The sequence below is a fragment of the Pleurodeles waltl genome, chromosome 2_2, assembly GCF_031143425.1.
Source record: "Pleurodeles waltl isolate 20211129_DDA chromosome 2_2, aPleWal1.hap1.20221129, whole genome shotgun sequence".
Taxonomy (NCBI): Eukaryota; Metazoa; Chordata; class Amphibia; order Caudata; family Salamandridae; genus Pleurodeles; species Pleurodeles waltl.
The window spans coordinates 350,189,278-350,212,959 of record NC_090439.1 but is presented as its reverse complement, the minus strand read 5'-3'; positions in this window follow the sequence as shown (position 1 = coordinate 350,212,959).

Below are 23,682 nucleotides of genomic sequence, written 5' to 3'. Positions count from 1 at the left end.
ACCAGAAACTACATCCTGCCAAGAAGAACTGCCTGGCTGCTCAAAGGACTCACCTGTCTGCTTTCTACAAAGGACTGCTGCCTTGCTGTTGCCCTGCTGCCTTGCTGAACTCTTGTCTGGCTGTGAAAGTGCTCTCCAAGGGCTTGGATAGAGCTTGCCTCCTGTTCCTTGAAGTCTCAGGACCAAAAAGACTTCTTCCTTTCACTTGGACGCTCCGTGCGCCGAAAATTTAGACGCACAGCTTGTTTCGCGGCGAGAAAAACGCCGCACACCGACGCTGAGCGACGCGACGCCCACGGGACGATCGAGACTTCGACGCACAACCTCGCAAGGACAAAGCTGCCCGACTTTCCAGGAGAAATCGACGCGACGCCTACCATGAGCGCGAAACTTTGACGCACGGCCTCGCAAGGACAACGCCGCCCGACTTCCAAGGAGAAATCGACGTGACGCCTGCCGTGAGACCAAAATTTCGACGCACGGCCTCGCAAGGACAACGCCGCCTGACTTCCAAGGAGAAATCGACGCGACGCCTACCGTGAGATCGAAACTTCGACGCGCAGCCCCGCAGAACGACGCGCAGCCGGAAAACAAGCAGGAGAATCCACGCACAGACCCGGGACATCTGGTAATCCCCGCGACCCACAAAAAGAGACTGTCTGCGCGCCGGAAAACGACGCCCGACTTCCCCGCGTGGAAAAGAACGACGCAAGTCTGTGTGTGCTGAGGAGAAATCGACGCACACACCCCTTTTTCCGTGCATCTCTTCTCCTGTGGCCCTCTGAGGAGATTTCCCACCAGAAACCAGGTACTCTGTGCTTGAAAGACACTTTATTGCTTTTTAAAGACTTAAAGACACTTAATATCACTTTTCAGTGATATCTTTACAAATTCGTATTGCAACTTTGATCGTTTTGACCTACAATTACCCAGATAAATATTCTATATTTTTCTAAACACTGTGTGGTGTATTTTTGTGGTGTTATGCTATGGTGTTGTATGATTTATTGCACAAATGCTTTACACATTGCCTTCTAAGTTAAGCCTGACTGCTCGTGCCAAGCTACCAGAGGGTGAGCACAGGCTGATTTTGGATTGTGTGTGACTTACCCTGACTAGAGTGAGGGTTCTTGCTTGGACAGAGGGCAACCTGACTGCCAACCAAAAACCCCATTTCTAACATTGGTGATCAGCGGTGAGGATAGGACTTGTATTTGTGCAGTGACATACAGTAGCTAAGTATTTCACTACCTACCCACAGTTGAAGGTCAACTTGGTTTTTATCTCTTTTTGCAAATCCGTTTTTTTTTCCTGACAATTTTCAAAAACTAAATCCTCACTCAACATGTCTCTGACTGGGTCTCAGACAGGGGACTTTGACCTAGTCCAGTTGGATACATATACGGTCAAACAACTAAGAGGATTCTGCAGGGCATTGAGGGTACCCACCCAAGGGGCCTCCAGAAAGGAGGACTTTCAAGTGGCGCTGAGGGCCTGGGCAGAAGCCCATTTAGAGGATGATGAGGAAGAGGAGCCAGAAAATGGCCCCTCAGAGGAATTTTCACTATCTGTGGATGGTGTTACCACTGCAATTATGCACCCTTCCAGACCAGGGAGCAGTGTCTCTGGGCAAAGCCTGACCGCAGAGGAAAGGAGAGAAGAAAGGGAGTTCCAATTGCAAATGGCAAAATTGAAAATTGAGGCTCAACAGGAGGAGAGAAGGGCAGAAAGAGAAGCCAAACAAGCTGAGGCTGAAAGAGCAGCCAAACAGATTGAAGCTGAAAGAACAGCCAAACAGATTCAAGCAGAAGCTGAAAGGGCAGCCAAACAAGCGGAAGCTGAAAGAGCAGCCAAACAGGTGGAAGCTGAAAGAGCTCTGGCTGAAAAGAAACTATTGTTGGCTCATGAACTGAGTCTCAAGGAGCTGGAGATCAAGGCAAGACAGTCTGAATCCAGCAATAATGGTGGCAGCATACTGACAGGACCTGCTGGAGAAAAGAAGGTTCGTATACCCAAAAATGTGGTGCCCAGTTTTGTGGTGGGAGATGACATAGATAAATGGTTAGCTGCTTATGAAGTTGCACTAAGGGCTCATGAGGTTCCTGAAGGGCAATGGGGGGTAGCTATGTGGGGTTATGTACCGCCATTGGGGAGGGATACACTCCTCACATTGGATCAACCTGATCAAAACACATACCCACTTCAGAGAGCCATTTTACTTGCCAAGTTTGGGCTGACCCCTGAGGGATACCGTCAGAGGTTCAGGGACAGCACCAAACAAACCACACAAACATGGGTAGATTTCTTTGACTTCTCCAGTAAGGCACTGAATGGATGGGTGCGGGGCAACAAAGTAACTGATTATAATGGTTTATATGACTTGATTCTGAGAGAGCATATGCTTAATACTACTTTTACAGAGTTGCGCCAGCACTTAGTGGATAGTAAGCTGACTGATCCCAGGAAGCTTGCTGAGGAGGCGGACCTCTGGGCAAGCACCAGAGTGTCCAAAAAGGTATCTGGGAGTGACCCCGAGAAGGGTAGTTCCGGTTCCCCCCAACAAAGTGAGGGGGAGGTTAGAGATGACCCAGACGAGTTCCAGAGTAAGGGGGGAAGAAAGGGTTCCCATACCCCCTCTGAGAAACAGGGTGGGGGTTCTGGTGGGCAGTGGCCCAAAGTATCCCATTCCCAACCCCGCTGCTTTGAGTGTTCCCAGATAGGACACAGGAAGGGGGACTCTGTCTGTCCAAAGAACTCACCCAATATTGGGACCTCTACAGGGGTGGCCAATGTGGCCTTAGGGGAATGTCGTCCCCAGGGGCAGGTCGTAGACCATGCCTTCATCTCCTTCAGTTGGGAGGTGGACTCAGAGGGTAAACTGGTGATCCCTGAGGGTGGGAGTCGTCACTTCCACCAGGTGGGAGTGAATGGGATCCCAGTCACCGCTCTGAGAGACACGGGGGCTAGTCTTACCATGATTGTGGAGAGACTAGTGTCACCAGAGCAGTACACCGGACAGGTGTGTAGAGTGACTCCAGCCATTGGGGAAGATTTCTTCCGCCCCATGGCCCGGGTGTCCCTAGAGTGGGGTGGGGAGGTGACCCAGAGGCGGGTCATAGTTAGTCCCCAGCTGCCCATTGACTGCATTCTGGGGAATGAGTTTCCCTTAGTGTCAGGAGAGCTGAGAGGGCCGACCCCCAAGGGTGCCCTAACAGTTCAGATATCTGGCGGTACCACTCCCCAGAGGAGGGTATGGAAGCCCAGATGGGGAGGCACGGGGAAAAAGGACTCACCCCTGCCCTCTGTTCAGCCTCAGAGTACAGACCCTGGGCTGAGGGACCAGTATCAGGGACCCACCCCTGACCTGGTGAGAGTGGAGAAGGGGTGCCAGACCCCTGGGGTTACTACCCTCCATTCTGGGATGCTACAGGAATCCCTTGGGAGCTCCCTACCAGCCCCCCAGCTGGAGGAGAAGCTCAGCCAACGGCCCCCCTCCGGGTCTCCACCTAGCAGTGGATGGTCAGGGGCCTGGCTCATAACACTGACAGCTGTCAGTGGCATCTATTGGTTTCTGTCCTTGTGGGCAGAGTTTTCCCTGGGTTGGGGACAGAAGTCAGACCCAAGGAATGGAATGGGCCACATCACTTTGTTGGCCATGGTGATACTGTCTGCATACTGGGATACATCTGTAAGCAAATTAAAGTTAGGAGCTGTACAGATGGGGTCCTCAGGTGATGAGAAGGGTTCCCCATGGGCCAGATCAGTGGCCCCAGAGAGTATAGACAAAGAAGCCTCACTGAGTTCGGAAAGGCGTAGAACTGGCGAGTGCCCCTGCAGTAGTGGGCCATTGTCCATGTTCTATCGCCTTAAGCAGGGAAGTCCATCAGAGTGTTGATTAGTCTACCCTGGCTTTAGGCTGGTAGGGGGTCATGTTGGACCTGGCTTTTTGACAGGGTCATCCCCAGACTTTTTGCCTTCCTCCTTCTCTTTTTCTGACCTCATTTTTGCTGGTTTTTAGACTCTGCGCACTTTACCACTGCTAACCAGTGCTAAAGTGCATATGCTCTCTCCCTGAAAACATGGTAACCTTGAATCATACCTGATTGGACTATTAATTTACTTATAAGTCCCTAGTAAGGTGCACTTTATGTGCATAGGGCTGGTAAATTAAATGCTACTAGTGGGCCTGCAGCACTGGTTGTGCCACCCACTTAAGTAGCCCCTTTTCCTTGTGTCAGGCCTGCCATTGCAAGGCCTGTGTGTGCAGTTTCACTGCCACCTCGACTTGGCATTTAAAAGTACTTGCCAAGCCTAGAACTCCCCTTTTTCTACATATAAGTCACCCTTAATGTGTGCCCTAGGTAACCCCTAGAGCAGGGTGCTGTGTAGATAAAAGGCAGGACATATACCTGTGTAGTTATATGTCCTGGTAGTGTAAAACTCCTAAATTCGTTTTTACACTACTGTGGGGCCTGCTTCCTTCATAGGCTAACATTGGGGCTGCCCTCATACACTGTTGAAGTGGCAGCTGCTGATCTGAAAGGAGCAGGAAGGTCATATTTAGTATGGCCAGAATGGTAATACAAAATCCTGCTGACTGGTGAAGTCGGATTTAATATTACTATTCTAGAAATGCCACTTTTAGAAAGTGAGCATTTCTTTGCACTTAAATCTTTCTGTGCCTTACAATCCACGTCTGGCTGGGCTTGGTTGACAGCTCCTTGTGCATTCACTCAGACACACCCCAAACACAGGGTACTCAGCCTCACTTGCATACATCTGCATTTTGAATGGGTCTTCCTGGGCTGGGAGGGTGGAGGGCCTGCTCTCACACAAAGGACTGCCACACCCCCTACTGGGACCCTGGCAGACAGGATTGAACTGAAAGGGGACCTGGTGCACTTCTTAGCCACTCTTTGAAGTCTCCCCCACTTCAAAGGCACATTTGGGTATAAAACAGGGCCTCTGCCCTACCTCATCAGACACTTGCTGGAGAAGAAACCTGAACCAGAAACTACATCCTGCCAAGAAGAACTGCCTGGCTGCTCAAAGGACTCACCTGTCTGCTTTCTACAAAGGACTGCTGCCTTGCTGTTGCCCTGCTGCCTTGCTGAACTCTTGTCTGGCTGTGAAAGTGCTCTCCAAGGGCTTGGATAGAGCTTGCCTCCTGTTCCTTGAAGTCTCAGGACCAAAAAGACTTCTTCCTTTCACTTGGACGCTCCGTGCGCCGAAAATTTCGACGCACAGCTTGTTTCGCGGCGAGAAAAACGCCGCACACCGACGCTGAGCGACGCGACGCCCTCGGGACGATCGAGACTTCAACGCACAACCTCGCAAGGACAAAGCCGCCCGACTTTCCAGGAGAAATCGACGCGACGCCTACCGTGAGCGCGAAACTTTGACGCACGGCCTCGCAAGGACAACGCCGCCCGACTTCCAAGGAGAAATCGACGCGACGCCTGCCGTGAGACCAAAATTTCGACGCACGGCCTCGCAAGGACAACGCCGCCCGACTTCCAAGGAGAAATCGACGCGACGCCTACCGTGAGATCGAAACTTCGACGCGCAGCCCCGCAGAACGACGCGCAGCCGGAAAACAAGCAGGAGAATCCACGCACAGACCCGGGACATCTGGTAATCCCCGCGACCCACAAAAAGAGACTGTCTGCGCGCCAGAAAACGATGCCCGACTTCCCCGCGTGGAAAAGAACGACGCAAGTCTGTGTGTGCTGAGGAGAAATCGACGCACACACCCCTTTTTCCGCGCATCTCTTCTCCTGTGGCCCTCTGAGGAGATTTCCCACCAGAAACCAGGTACTCTGTGCTTGAAAGACACTTTATTGCTTTTTAAAGACTTAAAGACACTTAATATCACTTTTCAGTGATATCTTTACAAATTCGTATTGCAACTTTGATCGTTTTGACCTACAATTACCCAGATAAATATTCTATATTTTTCTAAACACTGTGTGGTGTATTTTTGTGGTGTTATGCTATGGTGTTGTATGATTTATTGCACAAATGCTTTACACATTGCCTTCTAAGTTAAGCCTGACTGCTCGTGCCAAGCTACCAGAGGGTGAGCACAGGCTGATTTTGGATTGTGTGTGACTTACCCTGACTAGAGTGAGGGTTCTTGCTTGGACAGAGGGCAACCTGACTGCCAACCAAAAACCCCATTTCTAACACTGAGGCTCTGCTAACCAGAACCGCAGTGGTTATGCTCTCTCTGCTTTCCAAATTGTCACTAACAGGCTAGTGACCAATCTCACCAATTCACATTGGCATACTGGTACACCCATATAATTCCCTAGTATATGGTACTGAGGTACCCAGGGTATTGGGGTTCCAGGAGATCCCTATGGGCTGCAGCATTTCTTTTGCCACCCATAGGGAGATCTGACAATTCTTACACAGGCCTGCCACTGCAGCCTGAGTGAAATAACGTTAACGTTATTTCACAGCCATTTACCATTGCACTTAAGTTACTTATAAGTCACCTATATGTCTAACCTTCACCTAGTGAAGGTTGGGTGCAAAGTTACTTAGTGTGAGGGCACCCTGGCACTAGCCAAGGTGCCCCCACATCGTTCAGGGCAAATTCCCTGGAAGTTGTGAGTGCAGGGACACCATACACACGTGCACTGTACATAGGTCATTACCTATGTACAGCGTCACAATGGTAACTCCGAACATGGCCATGTAATATGTCTAAGATCATGTCCTCCCAATGCCAATTCCATGATCCCCCGGGTCTCTAGCACAGAACCCGGGTACTGCCAAACTGCCTTTCCGGGGTTTTCACTGCAGCTGCTGCTGCCGCCAAGCCCTCAGACAGGTTTCTGCCCCCTGGGATCCAGGCAGGCCTGGCCCAGGAAGGCAGAACAAAGGACTTCCTCTGAGAGAGGGTATTACACCCTCTCCCTTTGGAAATAGGTGTCAGGGCTGGGGAGGAGTAGCCTCTTCCAGTCCCTGGAAATGCTTTGATGGACACAGATGGCGCCCATCTCTGCATAAGCCAGTCTACACCGGTCCAGGGATCCCCCACCCCTGCTCTGGCGTGAAACTGGACAAAGGAAAGGGGAGTGACCACTCCCCTGACCTGCATCTCCCAGTGGAGGGGCCCAGAGCTCCTCCAGTGTGTCCCAGACCTCTGCCATCTTGGATTCAGAAGTGTGCTGGCACACTGAACTGCTCTGAGTGGCAAGGGCCAGCAGGTGACGTCAGAGACTCCTTCTGATAGGCTCTTACTTCTCTTAGTAGCCAATCCTCCTTCCTAGGTAGCCAAACCTCCTTTTCTGGCTATTTAGGGTCTCTGCTTTGGGGAATTCTTTAGATAACGAATGCAAGAACTCACCAGGGTTCCTCTGCATCTCCCTCTTCACCTTCTGCCAAAGGACCGACCGCTGACTGCTCAGGACGCCTGCAAAACCGCAACAAAGTAGCAAGACGACTACTAGCAACCTTGTATCGCTTCATCCTGCCGGCTTTCTCGACTGTTTCCAGGTGATGCATGCTCTGGGGGTAGTCTGCCTCCTCTCTGCACCAGGACCTCTGAAGAAATCTCCCGTGGGTCGACGGAATCTTCCCCCTGCCACCGCAGGCAACAAAAGACTGCATCACCGGTCCTCTGGGTCCCCTCTCAGCATGACGAGCGTGGTCCTTGGAACTCAGCAACTCTGTCCAAGTGACTCCCACCGTCCAGTGACTCTTCAGTCCAAGTTTGGTGGAGGTAAGTCCTTGCCTCCCCACGCTAGACTGAATTGCTGGGTACTGCGTGATTTGCAGCTGCTCCGGCTCCTGTGCACTCTTTCAGGATTTCCTTCATGCACAGCCAAGCCTGGGTCACAGCCACAGCCAAGCAAGCGACACTCTAACCTGCAGTGCACAACCTTCTGAGTTGTCCTCCGGCGTCGTGGGACTCCCTTTTGTGACTTCGCGTGGACTCCGGTTCACTCTTCTTCCAAGTGCCTGATCCAGTACTTCTGCAGGTGCTGCCTGCTTCTGTGAGGGCTCCCTGACTTGCTTGGCGCCCCCTCTGTCTCCTCAACCAAGTGGCAACATCCTGGTCCCTCCTGGGCCACAGCAGCATCCAAAAACCCTAACCGCAACCCTTGCAGCTAGCAAGGCTTGTTTGCGGTCTTTCTGCGTGGGAACACCTCTGCAAGCTTCTTCATGACGTGGGACATCCATTCTCCAAAGGGGAAGTTCCTAGGCCTCTTCGTTCTTGCAAAACACTGAGCTTCTTCCATCCGATGGCAGCTTCCTTGCACCCTCAGCTGGCATTTCCTGGGCTCCTGCCCACTCTCGACACTGTCGCAACTCTTGGACTTGGACCCCTTGTCTTACAGGTACTCAGGTCCGGAAATCCACTGTCGTTGCATTGCTGGTGTTGGTTTTCCTTGCAGAATCCCCCTATCACGACTTCTGTGCTCTCTGGGGGTTGTAGGTGCACTTTACACCTACCTTTCAGGGTCTTGGGGTGGGCTATTTTTCTAACCCTCACTGTTTTCTTACAGTCCCAGTGACCCTCTACAAGCTCACATAGGTTTGGGGTCCATTCGTGGTTCGCATTCCACTTTTGGAGTATATGGTTTGTGTTGCCCCTATACCTATGTGCTCCTATTGCAATCTATTGTAACTTTACACTGCTTGCATTACTTCCTTTTGCTATCACTGCATAATTTTGGTATTGTGTACATATATCTTGTGTATATTTCTCATCCTCATACTGAGGGTACTCACTGAGATACTTTTGGCATATTGTCATAAAAATAAAGTACCTTTATTTTTAGTATATCTGTGTAGTGTGTTTTCTTATGATATTGTGCATATGACACCAGTGGTATAGTAGGAGCTTTACATGTCTCCTAGTTCAGCCTAAGCTGCTTTGCCATAGCTACCTTCTATCAGCCTTAGCTGCTAGAAACACCTCTTCTACACTAATAAGGGATAACTGGACCTGGCAAAAGGTATAAGTACCTCTGGTACCTACTACAATTCAGGCCAGCCTCCTACACCAGGTCCCTTGGTGTCTCTGTATCTTTTCAATCTAGGTAATCATACCGGGGATGGCAGCAGTCAAGTGGGGCATATGTTTATTTAACTCTTGATAATCAACTGTCATCCTCCAACCACCATCCGATTTTCGCACGGGCCACACAGGATTGTTCCAAACACTGTTGACCGGAGCCACCACCCCACCTTTACCAGGTCCTGTATAGTTTTACTTATCTCCTCCTACCCTCCCGGGATCTGGTACTTCTTTAATTGAACCTGGGGGATCCTTTACAGAGGGATTTTTAAATGATTTACCCTCACTGCTGCAGCTGAGATATATCTCTTGGACCCGAATTGATAGCACCGATCTTCCAAATGTAGAGTCATCCTCTTCAGAATATCAATTCCAATAATATATTCAACGAGGGGCACTATCAAGACAGTGTACTCTCTTTTTGGCAATCTCCCTATTTTCATTTAAACCTTGGTCTGCACAGTTGACGTTTCCTTTCCATCCAACCTCATAATGGTGAATCCCTGTCCTGTGTACTTTTTTGGGTTCCATATATCAAGGAGGCCTCTGCTCCTATATCCACTAGAGCCCTGACCTATTTTTCCAATAAATTTCTATGTCAACATGGGGCCTATTATCCTTGTGAGCCCTTCCCTGTAGCAGAGCTTGGCCTACTTCCTAGTCTGACTTCAACCTATTGACTTTCGCCCAGGTCAAGGCCAGATATATGCCTTCATACCTGCGAGGAAACTATTCTTCCTCCATGTTTTCCTCAATCAACGAATCAGCGTCCAAGTCCTCGTCTTCCTTCATCTTTGGGGGAATACTTTTCTCTCCTTTTTCCTCTTCCTCCTTCACCTCTGACTTGCCCTGACTCATCCGCTTATTATCCTGTTTGTTCACTTTCCTGCTCCCCTCTTTCCTGTCCAGCTCTCGTGTCCGATACATCTCCCACAGACTGTTGGGGGCATATTTATACTCTGTTTGCACCAAATTAGCGCCATTGTTTTTAGAAAAGGCAGGAGTCATGCCCACCACCCCAATGGCCAGCACAGAGGACAAAGGTCCCCTGGACATGGCCATTGCACCCCGTGCCACGTATGGGGGCCTATTTCAGGGCCCCCTATGGCACTTTCAAAAATAAAATGCAATCTTACCTGTACTTACCTGGGATGGGGTCCCCATCCTCCGCAGTCCCTCTGGTGTGGGTGGTGGTGCACCTGGGGCCTGGGGAGGGCACCCGTGGGCTTATTCCATAATGTTCCACCATGGAAATAGGCCCACAGCTCTCCTAACGCCTGCTCTGACCCAGGCTTTAAAAAATGGGGCAAAGCAAGCTTTGCACCATTGTTTGACTCCTCCTCCCTCCCTTGCACCATTTTTGCTTGGGAGTATAAATATGGCGTTAAAGCCATAGAGCCATTTTTCGCATGGGAACACCTACCTTGCATCTCATTAAGGCAAGGTAGGTTTCCACCTCTAAAAAATGACTTTAACTCCATAAATTTGGCACTAAACGGGTCTAGCACCAAAGTATAAATATGGAGTTAGTTTTGCACCAAATTAGAGTTAAAAAATTGACGCTAATGCAGTGCAAACAGAGTATAAACATGCCCCTTATCGTCAAAAAATGACGCTATTCTGGTTAGAGTCATTTATGTTGTCTCTAGCCTGCCTAACGTAATTTTTTTTAACTCTACCCTACCCTTTGCACCGGCTTGCACGAGTCCATAAATAAGGTGCCCAGCTGGTGCTAAAAAATGGTGCAAGCTGGTGCAAAACTTTTTGGTGCAAAACTGCGTTTGTGCAGTTTTGCACCAAAAAGTATGAATAAGGCCCTTGGTATCTATTCCGTTTATCTGTTCTTTCTTCACACCATCCTTCAACAATGCCAGGAACATATTGGCCTGAGATACCCTATTGTCTGTGCGACCCTTGGACCTGGAGGCTTTATCCACTCTCCTAACTCTCTCAACTCATGGACTGCCACAAGTACCTTCTTCAAGGGATTACCTTTCTGATTGATTAGTAGAGTAATTATCACATTTGTAGGCTGGGGGAACTAAACAAATATTTTGTTTTCAAACTGATACTGTCAGCGGTCCGTCCAATGGATTGTGGGCCTCATTCAAAAGAATTGAGCTTTCATACCTTCTTCCTTGATTGTCTGCATCGCATCACTCAATGTGTACCAGGGTTTATCATTTTGTGGTCAGTCTGACTCTGTGGGATACTTATGATTGCATCTAGTAACCAGTAACTGTAACAGACTAATTTGATTGTCACCCTCATAATCCGTAAACTGCACCTGAATAGTGGAGTCAGTGCTAAGTATACAAAACTTTGCTGCATCTCCTCTATCCAACATCACTCCACAGCTTCCTGTGTCAAACAATTGACCATCCACATAGGCAACGTTTCCGCAGGCCTTTGCCAAAACCTATCCATAATGTCATAATGTCTCCCCCTGCAGACCACCTTGTATCTTTTGCCTAAATAAGTTTGTCCGCGTACGACTTTCTGGTCCTATGGTTCACCCTGCCCACTTTTCTGGCAACACTCTTTCCCAGAATACAAAAACTCAGAATAATACCAGATATTACCGCCCCATTCATCAGGATTCCAATCTATCCCTGCCTTAGCAATGGCTAGATGAACTTTCCTTTTATTAAACGCCTCCCTTCTCGTCTTATATTTGTACTGTGCCACTAGCACTGCTGTTCTCTCAGCCACAGTCTGATAAGTTTCCAGTTTGTCTTACAACTGTTTATTTTGACACAATAACAATGCACAGGTATTTTTAGCTTCCACCAATTGCTTTTCTATTGGATAACTGAGCACATTTCTCTTGCATTTCATGCTAAGCAAATAAGATGAGCCAGCCTCTTGATCCTAATGTGCTAAGCTCTTTCCATTTTTCTATTGGTACTTTCTGCAAATAGGTCAATACATCTGCTGGCTCAGCATCTGCCTTACCCGAATTCCAGTTTTAACTCAAGCCAGCACAGCAAAACTACTCATACACAAGCGTACCATAGGGGGCTATTTCCCACCATGGTATCTGATTTGGTATTTGAGAAGCTGCCTTTGTCTTTTTGCTAAACATCTATTACTTTAATATGGTATCCTGCCGACTACGCCAAAATGTATTGCTTTTCACTTGAAATAACAGGACACAATGCCAAAGAAATTCAGCACTCGTAATCTGAATAATGTATTTATTAAGGTGTTTCCCAAACATCAAAATAAAGACACAAATATAGGAGAATAAGCATATAACTCAAGTGCAACATGTATATAAACAAGAATAAGTACATAAATCAGGTGATCAAGGCTAAAGAAGAAATGTACAGTGCACCAACAGAGCATGTGTACATGAACCAAATAATCAAGATTTAGAATACATTACTGATTGAGTTGGAGACAACATCCTGGCCAGCACGACTGTGGAGCCCTCAGGTCAGCCAGACAGGAGTCGTGATTGGAGCCACAAAAAGTCCCCTGGGCAACACGTCCATTCCTCAGGTGATCTGTTGTCTGAGTGCCAAGTTTCCCTGTCTTTTATACCTTAAAACAACTCAAGGAGAGAAGTCTAGAAACCCCCTCTCTTCTATTATGAGGTTAAAGCTGGCTGTACTTGTTTACGTCGAAAACACTCACTAGAGCTTGCCAGACTCCCATGTTTTTCTGAGACAGAGCTGTACATTCCGCAGGTAAAAACAATCTCAGCCTTGTGAACTTGCACAATGCACATCCCACATACCATGTTCCAGAATCTGTCTGACTCTGTACTTGTGGAGATGAAAGCAACTTCTGTCAAGAAAAACACCTGTGCTGCCCTGCAACTGCAGCAGGACACATAATAGAGTAACCCAAGCAAAATATAGTCGATGGTCAAATCGACGTAGCATCACAAAAGTTCTAAAAAACATAGAAAACATAAATTTTAAAATGACAAATTCAATAAGGCAATATTATAACTGATGCACCAAATTTTCCATAAAAATTATGACAAGCACAAAAATCTCCCCACTGTTTTCCCCTACAAACCCAACATCCTGCTTCTATAACATTACACAATTTATAAAAATGCTAAATCATGTGATTAATACTTACAAATCAATTATAATACTTAGAAATGACATTAAATGAATTAGGTGAATAACATTTCAAAAGTAACTTACATACAATACTAATTAAGTGCTACAAATACATACTAAAATAGCCATAAAAATATTATATACAAGGATAATTTAGAAAATACTTTTTACAATTTTAAACCCAACACTTAAAGGTATATCTTTCCTTCAATATTTCTTTCCAGAAAAGTTTTAACATCACAGTATTCTAGACACAATATTTTTGTGTCACAAAAATAGTTTTCAATATTTTGTTGAACCATCCTTGTCCTGTCTCTTGTTGTGACTTATGATGTGGTTGCTTGATTTCCTTTGTGCTGAGGTGTTTTTGTTTGGGTTCTTGTATCTTGGATATTGGTGTTCTGTATACATAGCTTGTGGGTTTTTACCACCTTGAAATAATCCACACTTACTTTGGAAGTTGTTGCTTCTATTTCACTTGCCTGGGAAACAGAAAAGCCTCAAAAACAGACTGACGTACTTAACCATGTACTACTTCTGTCCAACAGTTTATTAATTCAGTCAGCTCTCCCTTAGATGATTTTGATCATCATTTACAACCTTTTATGAAGGAATTTCAATTCTATATCCTAGATATCAAGGACTTTCTGGGGAAGTTGAGTAAAATCACATGGGACAAACACTACTTATTGATGACTATTGACGTAAATAATTGTCTACACATCTCTAATTCATACGGATTGAATAAATGCAGTTCAGTAAGTCCATGCAACAAAACCAGCATGTTTCATGAAATCAAAAAACTATGATTGAAGAAATGCTATCCTTCTGTCTGCTATACACAGCAACTTCTTCAGCTTCAATGAAGAATACTACACACTACAGGATACAGTGATGAAAGAATACTACATACTACAGTGTGTTGCAATGGATCCACATTTGCTCCACTGTACTTCTGTATACTGAACAAAGAGCTAAAACAATTCTGCCTCTGGGATGACCAATTCACTGAATACAGCTCCCATATAATATTTTGGGGAACGTTTCTCAATGACGTACTGGTAATTTGTATGGGAACAGAAACCACCCCAAGGAACTAACTCCTGAAAATCAGCACAAACTGGTGGAATATCAGGACCACATCAACAGTCTCCACCAAAAGGATTGACATTCTAGACATTACCATCTACATCACCAATGGTCAAAATCAATCCAAACATTTCAGAAAAAGCATAGCAACTAACCCTATCATGAGATCAACTAGGTACTTTGTAACACAATCAAAAACATTAAAAAAAAAGAATGACAGTATATCAAATGAATGAAAGGGACACTTTTGTTACAGCAGCAGATGACCTGATAGACCACCTGCAGCACAGGGGCGATGAAAAACATAATATTGCCTGCAGGCAACAGTCAGACAAATTAATAAATAGATTCTTCAGACATTACTACAAACATAGGGCCTAATTTAGAACTCAGCAGATGGGTTACTCTGTCACAAGGGTGACGGATATCCCACCTGTCAAAATATAAATCCCATTCTATCCAATGGGATATAGATTTCAACAGATAGGCTATCGATCACAGTTGTGAAAGAGTAACCCGTCCACCGTGTTCTAAGAGAGGCCCTAAGTCTTACCAACCAGAAGGTTCTAAAACAATAGACGTTTCATTACAGATTTCTACAATAGACATCAGATAATCAGAAAAGTTCTAAAACCCTATTGGTATATTCTCACCTCTAATCTGTCCACCAGTCCCAATATCCAGACATACTCATATATGGGATTTCTTTGAGAGAACAATTTGAAGTAGCTGTTATGTCAATTTGAATTTGTTAACTAAAGAAAAGCAACAACTACTTTTGGACAAACCAGTGGGCTTCTATACATGTCACAACTTTAACATCTGCATATTACGTATCAATACAACAATTTGAACCAGAACTAGGAAACAAACTTAAAATAAAGGAATGGATCAATTGCAACAGCACATGTATTAAATACATCATTCAATGTCCTTGTTCAAAAATATTTGTAGGAAGAAAAAGACTACCTCCAAACTGAATGCAGGAATATTGCAGAAACATTAACAAACCTGAAATAGGCCCTCCACTAATAGAATATTTCAGTCAGGAACACCTTCACAACAAAACCTTTAAATTGTTTGGTTTAGAACAAAACAAACCAAAGCATGTTCAAGAGGTGGTAACAATGAATTGCACCCGCAGAGGTGGGAGAGTGAACTGATGATTGAATTAGACACCACCAAACAAGGACTGAATAAAGATGCTAAAATGCACTATAGGATACACAACAGATTTTCTTCCCCCACCCTAAGAACTGTAACTAAGAGTCAATTAAGATCAGGCTTAATTTTATGTTTTTCCTCAGTCACCCACTTCCTCAGGCTAATAAATGTACTCTCTTTCAACCAAATGATCTATGAACCTGCGGTTTATAAAAAAAATGAAAAATACAAATATAAAAATAGTACACTTTGGGGCCACACATTGGGGACTTGCTTGTAAGATTGATAAACAGAATGGATAGGATAAGTGCCATCAAATCACACTACTAGAACTACCACATAACTAATAAGTCAATGTTTCATTTGGTATAATTAGACATGTAAAGACAATGACCCGATGTGCTTTAACTAAACTGTAGCATGATTCAACTGCAAATAAAACAGAAAGAACACCGATGAGCTCACCGCAATAATTGAGAAAAGTCTTGTGGGAAGTAATCCACCAGGTACCAATTTCAAATGCAATTCAAGGTGGCAGCACTACAGGAATCCTCTACTACATAATTTGAAGTTCTTCTGGGTAATTTTTTTAATTAAAAAAGATCAACAAAATCATGCAATGTAATGAATCTTGGTCTATGCAACATTAATTATCAAACTGCAGATGTGGACTTCTGTATGTAATTTTGTGAGTTAACTCCTTCCCTCGTAATCCATTCCAATATGGCAGCCCCTATTTTCTAGATATCAATGACTTTTCCTTTTACACTTAACCTTTGACCTGCACATGTACTTCCTAAAACCAGACTTCCTACTTTCCCTACACCAATTGACTTGGATCACACTGCACGATAGACCAAGCACACAAACTTGGACCACAGTGACTTTGAGTCTCACCTTTGTACGCGCAATTACTGACGTAAAGACCATAACATAAGGCCTGACTCCAACTTGAGCAGGCCAATTCCATTTTCTCTGTTTTTGCAGAATCATTGACCTGTTTGCCTTTGACACAGATGTTGCGTGTCCTAATCTTTCCAAGAACTCATGAAAGTGTCAAGTCATTCAGACAATAACATTAATATGACATCTGAGGCAACATCATTCTGGGACAAATGCCTTATTATCGCTATTTCAAGGTCTGACAAGAATCAGAATATAAACAGTGTAGTCTGAGTTGACATGTTTTTACCTTATTTGGTTTTAAGAATGCGTCTGAGACTAGAACCTTGATGCACATAAGATATGTCAGATATTCCTAAGGCTATGTCGGAAATTCTCATCTGAGATGAGATACAGTATAAAAGGCCTAACAATTGACCACTTTTCAGAAGAGGTCTTTTGACCCAGATTATTGTGTAAGAGACTGCCAAAGAAGATGTTTAATATCAAAGGTGGTGTCGCCTCACACTTTCTACTGAAAGTTCATATCGATCCATGTCAGGAGGAGAGGAGCTGATAAGACGTTTGTTTATCTTTTGAGGGAACACAGCCTCTCATACCTTTGACAACTACAGCGCCTTGCTGTAAACAGGTATGCAGTGCCATGATTCTATCTAACAAACTCTAGATTCAAGTTATACTACTTCATACTCTCCTAGTGTATCACATAGAAGTAGGTTTTAGTGTGTTAGAGTTTTAGATTATATTTTAGCTATGGTAGAAATGTTAATTTTATTCTTGTTGTTCAAAACATTAATTTGTGCTGTTATTATGATAGAATTTTAGGTGTGTTAAGCAACAGTTTGAGCTTGTTGAAATAAAACACTTTTTAATTTAAGTGTCTTTTTCTTAGTACAGTTTGTGTGTGTGATCTTGAAGGTAATGATTTTCAATCACCACGGTGTCGCTGGATCCCTGTTTTAGGATTGTTACTAACTCAAAAGTGTAAGCTCCACCTCAACTATATATTGGGTGGGGTTCTGCGGGACTACATTAACCTGTCTTTCACATTTAAGCATTGGTACATTGAACTAATTTATTTGTGTCACCCATGGGTGCAAAAACAAACCTTGTATAGCTAAGCCAAATTCTTAATTTTTGCAACATTGGTGCCCTATGCCAGACCTGGATTTTTTGGAAAACCTTGAGTAGTTGCTTTTGATACGCGCACATGTGAACCATCATTACATCATTACGGAGACGGCTGCAGTAATCGTGGTTACTTCCTACGGAGAACAAGAGAACACCTATGGTGGTACTTTTGTCAAGTTAGACTTTAAAAGTTTATTCTACATTCTGTGGGGTCTGCAATTCTTTGAGTTCAATTTACTTGAATCTGTTTGTTTACACGTAGTCCCTTATTGTGACAGGAACCATTGGCAGGAAAGCAGTTACTTAGCATCCCAAGCTTCAAGGTGACCAGCAGTTACTTTTGTAATAGCTGCTCATGCAGCGTATGCCTTTGAGACGTTTTACTCACGGGTGGAGTTTGAAGCTGTAGATGCTGCCTCAGGGCAGTTTCAGACTTACAAAGCTGTGTCTGTAGGGTATACCAGAATCTTTAATCCCTTTGACTTACTAGTAACATCAGAAATGGTTTACTGGTCAGTTTCTACACACGCACAGGAATGTCTGCTTCAGACTCTTGAGCAATGAAAGGGTTGCATTGCCGGTACTAGCTGATTATACACCTGTTCACTGTCGTGACACATTAGCATTCACTGATGTGGTAGGGATCTAGAATTACACTGTTGCATTATACAGGAGATTTGTACAGTTTGTACTATGTGCCATCTATTTCTAGTCAAGTTCTCGCAGCTGAACCAATAGTTCAGTGATAGGTAAAATCTATTAGTCAACAGATGATCAATTATGCCATGGGCAAGATGCCCTTGAAGCGTGATGAGATTGCCTTCTGGATTGCTCGCAAGATCAACCAGTTGGAAACAGTCTATCCACACACGACACTCCAAGACAAATATAACATGCAATGGGCTCGATTTAGATCTTGGTGGTATTACTGCCAAGCCACGGCGGCGGCGGGCCTGAAAAGACCATCACGTCGGCAGACTTCCAGCCACAATAATTATCTGTACTGCGGCTAAGCCAAAGACTGTCACAACCGAGTGTACTCCATCATGCCAGCTGCATCCCGCATCCGTCGCTGCTGACTCCAGTGCTAACAATTAGCATTCCATCGTCGTCTTGATGGTGGCACCCCGTCAAGCCTATTTAGATCACACAGTTGTGCTGACCCTGTGCCAGCGGATGGCCCATGACAGTGGGAGTCCATCACAGGACCCAGTCAGTTTAGTACTATGGCTGTGACCATTGGTTGGATGCTAGTAGCCCACACCTGTTGTAAATTGGACAATTGTGAACACCTGCAAAACACACTATAAAATACACTCCAGTTCAGACCATGATACTTTGCCATCCACTGCAGAAGACCATTTGGCTGCAAGAATTGCCAAACAGGAGACAGGTTTTGTTCTGTGTTACTCTCCCTCTGTATTTGCTAAGCCATATTTAATTGATTTTCTCTCACCTTTTTGGGCACTAGTTTAGTTTTTCCCAATAGTTCACTATGGCAGTGAGGATAAATTGCCATTTTTCAGAGGGACAGTTGTCTGTCAGGTCGATTAACTCCTTTGAGTAGAGCCACAATTGTTTGCAGTACAAGTCCAAAATGCAACCTTTTCCCAGAAAACGCAAAGGTGGGCCAGAATAATTTACAGAGTGAATGCTGCAGTTAACAACCTTCACACACAGGAGGATATTAGGAAGAGGGGAGCAACTTGTGGGGGAATGTTTGTTCACTGGCCTCCAAGCATCACCTGGAAGTCCAGAAGACTGGGGGTGGTTCTCCCCACCCCTCCATTATAACTCTTTCCCTGAAGGGGAGAAAGTCTTGCAAATCTCCATCCCGAAGGCTTGGCTGGAATCTCTGGTGGAGTGCAGACTGGTAAGTCACACTTCTGTATGTCTCCCTCACCACTCATAGAGTCCTGTCCTTAAGTTAGACATTAACAATGCTGCAACAACCTAAGCAAAACAGATATAACTAATTTTGACGAAACAAAATATGTTGTGTTAGACAAATTACTAGCAGCATGGTTGAAGCTCTCCTTCTAACATAATGAAATATGTAAAGTCAGATTGTGTGTAGTTACCCATGGATCATCCCTTGTATGGGCTCTCCCCGTTGCTGTCTATCAATGTATGTTGTGCTTATGAAACCAGGTCTAAAACTACATCCATTTTCACAGGAAAGTATGGCATTTTAAGTGGTATTTTCTCCTAGTTACATCATATCCATATTGCAAACATATAGTTATCTTTAATATAGTCATTGAAAATGATATGTGTAACCTGCCTTTCAAACAAGTATTCTCTATGGTGTCAACAGATGACTACAACTACCATGATGCTCTGTTTTTGGATCTGAAAAACAATAGTTCAACGTAATGTTGTTCAGTAGTGTATTTGACAGTCACCATGCCGTGCTATTGATTAAAGTATCACTTCATGTGTATCTCAACCAGTACACCTGCCACATTGAATTGATGAAAATGCTTACATTAATCATTGTCTTTTGAATCTAAGATATCCAAAAATGTGTTGTGGCATGCTGGAGAGAATTAGTAGCCACACATAAGTTACATTTCACTGTCCATTTGATAACCAATTACTCTTTCATGTGCATTACAAACTACTTTGTATCCAATGTATTGCAGCCTGTTAGCCCTTGGAATGATCGCGTATTCTAATCTACTCACCACCGTGTTGGGTTCAATGTCTGTCACATGTAACTTACAAATCTGAAATAACAATTTGGTATTTTAGGACATCTCTACATGGTTAGCACTGGAGTTGTCATCTGTATAAATCAGGCTGCATGGTTAAAATAATAAAATAACACGAGGGCCTAATCAGTCTATCACTCTCTAGTTTTTAGGTTGGCCCTTTTGTAGACAAAGACACATGAAATGCACAAACTATATTTTAATTGCATATCCTCTGTAACCTTTACAAGTTCAAACACCCGGCCCATTTCACCACCGTCTGCCAGCCAAGACACCTCCACCAGCCCAGGAGTAAGGCTCCAATGAGGACTCCAATGCTGCAAGTCAGAATGACCACGAGCCAGCTGTCCATCTGGCTTGTCTGGCCAGACACCTCCAGTGAGTCAAACTCGACCCACACCTATACCTCCCACATCAGCTGCAACAACATTGCAACATGGGGACACCTCCACTTCTTGTGCACCGAGGACATACACACCCATCCTGTGCCCCCCAGTCCTGCCTCCTGTTGAAACAACAAGGCAACCCCCAGTTCTTCCAGGACCCAGTGGTTTGGGGCACACTTCTTCACGAGTACTGGCTAGTGGGGATGGGGCTCATGGGATGGAATCTGTGGGCCAGTCAAGGAAGGACACTGGGGTTTTTGTTAGCCAGACCACCATTGACCAAGTCGTGGGATCAGTCCAACAGGTTATAACTAATCTCTGGGAAATCAAGGAAGTGCTGAGGTAGCACATCTTGGGATTACAGACACAATGAAAAAATGAGCTCCCTGGCTGGGGTTCTATTTGACATTTACCACCATATTTGCAGGGCTTTTCCTGTACCATCAGCCCCTGCCTGCGACCCCCTCCACATCTGGGCAAACTACACCACTGACAGCCATAGATAGGGAGGCCCTGCCACATCAGGAGCCTGCTCCTACCATCCCAGTCCCTGCAGCTCTGCACCCCTCTTCTTCCCCAGAGAGGACAGCTATCCGGACCAGCATGAGAGGATGGCAAAATCAACACCACCATTTCCAAGAGACGCAAAATCTAGTTTCATCCTTGTGTGTCTACCATTCACTCTGTAAAGTATTTCAAGGACACATTTACCTTTTCTGAGGACAGTTGTATTTTGCATATTGGACTTCAAACTCTTTTTAGCTGTGCTAATATGTTTCCATCCACCATGATATAATCTTTTTGTTTATTTAATCTTTTTATAAAACACCTCACTCTTGTTTTTGTGTTATGTAAATAAATGCAATGGACACAGAATTCAAGTCTCTTGTTGGATTATTTGTGGCATTTCCTTTGTCATGTCCCTCTTCCACCATCATGTTGCCAAAATCTTTAGAACTTTCAGATGGAAAAAATGTTAACCAATTTATTCAAAGAAAACAAACTTGACTCAGAATGTATTTGGAACATACAAATGTTGGCAAGATGTAGTTGTAGAAATGGAATTTGAGTTACAAAAACCAGCCCTAACTCTGAAAGCCTGTGCCACTCACGGGTATCTGCTCCACTACCTGGAAACCATGGAGGGAAGGGAATCTGCAAGGGCAAAACATTAAACAGGGAAACTATCACTGATGCATTTCCTCAGTTGGAGCCATACATCCTGCCTTCACAATAGGAGTTCTAGATCAATGACACAAATAGTCTACATCACGGCAGTGATAACATTGGAGGCAACATGACAAATACAGGACACTGTGGCAGTATCTGGTGCAATGACACATTCACAATTCAGTGGTGTGCTAACAAAAAGTCCTATCATTTATGACAGAAGACATCAACAGCTACCTCCGTAGTCCACACATTGAAGATTTAGCCAACGTGAAGAGAGAACAGTATGCTAGGGCATTACATACACATGTGGTTTGAGCAACTCAAGAGGCACATATACCTTTGATGGCAGCATCACAGAGAAAACAATTCAGATGCAATCTTCTGAACTTCCATATTATCAGAGTACAACTTGCCTCTGAAAGAATGTGTCTATCCCAAGTGGGTGTCTGTCCCAGGATCAAAACATGTTCACTTTGTATTTCCAAACAGCAACATATCACAGCAAATGTCACAACGTTGAAATGTCCAAATGAAGATGACATGGTGAAGGACCCTGAAACAGAATAAATTTTATCACATATTAAATTTAACTCAATTCACAAGTCATGAGGATACACATATTTAGCACAAGCAAATTTCCTCTATGGCAATGAACGCATTACCCAATATAGGGTAACTTTGATTCATTAACATCTTTGCCTTAAACTTTCCTGCACTGATCATCCCTAACAAATTACCATAGCAGACAGATATGTTCTATAGGTCACAAGTTGTATTGACATTGGAGTTTGAAATTTGTAAAGGTAAACTTGCACCTAGGTGAAGAAGTGGGCAACCACATCTTGACGTAAGTCAACTCATTCTACTTCACCACAGTCACCTTCATTGGGCATTTAAACATCCTCAACCGGGGGCTTATCACTTTCTCCCTCCTTTGCAATTATAAGGACGCCTATCCTCAGGATGATGTTATGGAGCAGGCAACCATGATTTGGCACACCTTATCGGATAAGTTGAAGAATGCTCCACCGGTTTTGTCCAGGCACCTAAACCTAGCCTTCAGGAGCCCAAAAGCCAGCTCTACCGGCATACATGTTCTTCCATGGGCTCACTGGAGCGGACTTCCCCTGTTTTTGTTGGATTCTTCAGCAGTGCCAATAACCCTCTCTGGTCCAAGTTGTGACATCTACATGGGTATAATGCTGTTCAGTTGTATGAATGAATCATGTGTTGACCCAGGGAAGAGGGTACACACACATGAGATGTATACTTCTGGTAAGCAGACAACTTGCACATTGTAATTGTATTTATATAGCACTTACTACAGCTGCTGAGGTGTCACAATTGATGAAATGGAAGTTCTGATTGCAGTAGACCTGTTCTCTGTTATGTGGTGGCACCAAGGCAATATGTGTGCCATCTATTGCTTCAACCACAAGTGGTAGTCCACCCAAACCATAAAATTCTCCCTTCAAGGTGGCCAAATCCTGTGGACATGAGAATTGGATGTAACTGTTGATATTTTTCATCAAGAAAGCAAGGACTTCTCGTAGCACTCCACTGAAAGCTGGTTGGGACTTGCCCCCAGATACTGCCACAGTGTATTGAAAAGTGCCCGTCACTACAAGATGCAGTACTGCCATGAGGTGTACTATTGGTGTTATGGTTATTGGATTCATATTGGGAGGCAGGAGATCAGCCTCCAACTGCTGACACAAATCCAGGATAGTTTGCCTATTTAGGCAATATTGCTTGAAGATGTATCTTTCCTCCATGGTGTCAAGGTCTGAAAAGGGCCAGAACACCTGAGGCTGGGTTTAGACATCTGTATGTATGGAAAAGAAAAGATCAGATGGAATGGTCACACCATACTTTTAATGTCAAAACACATCTGACTTCAGTAGAAATGTCATTGGGTAATACATGCACACACATTGACTTCAAAAATTTGGACTGTAAACATTTTTAGAAAAGCTTTTTTTATTTTTTCTGTCATTATGTACAAATAA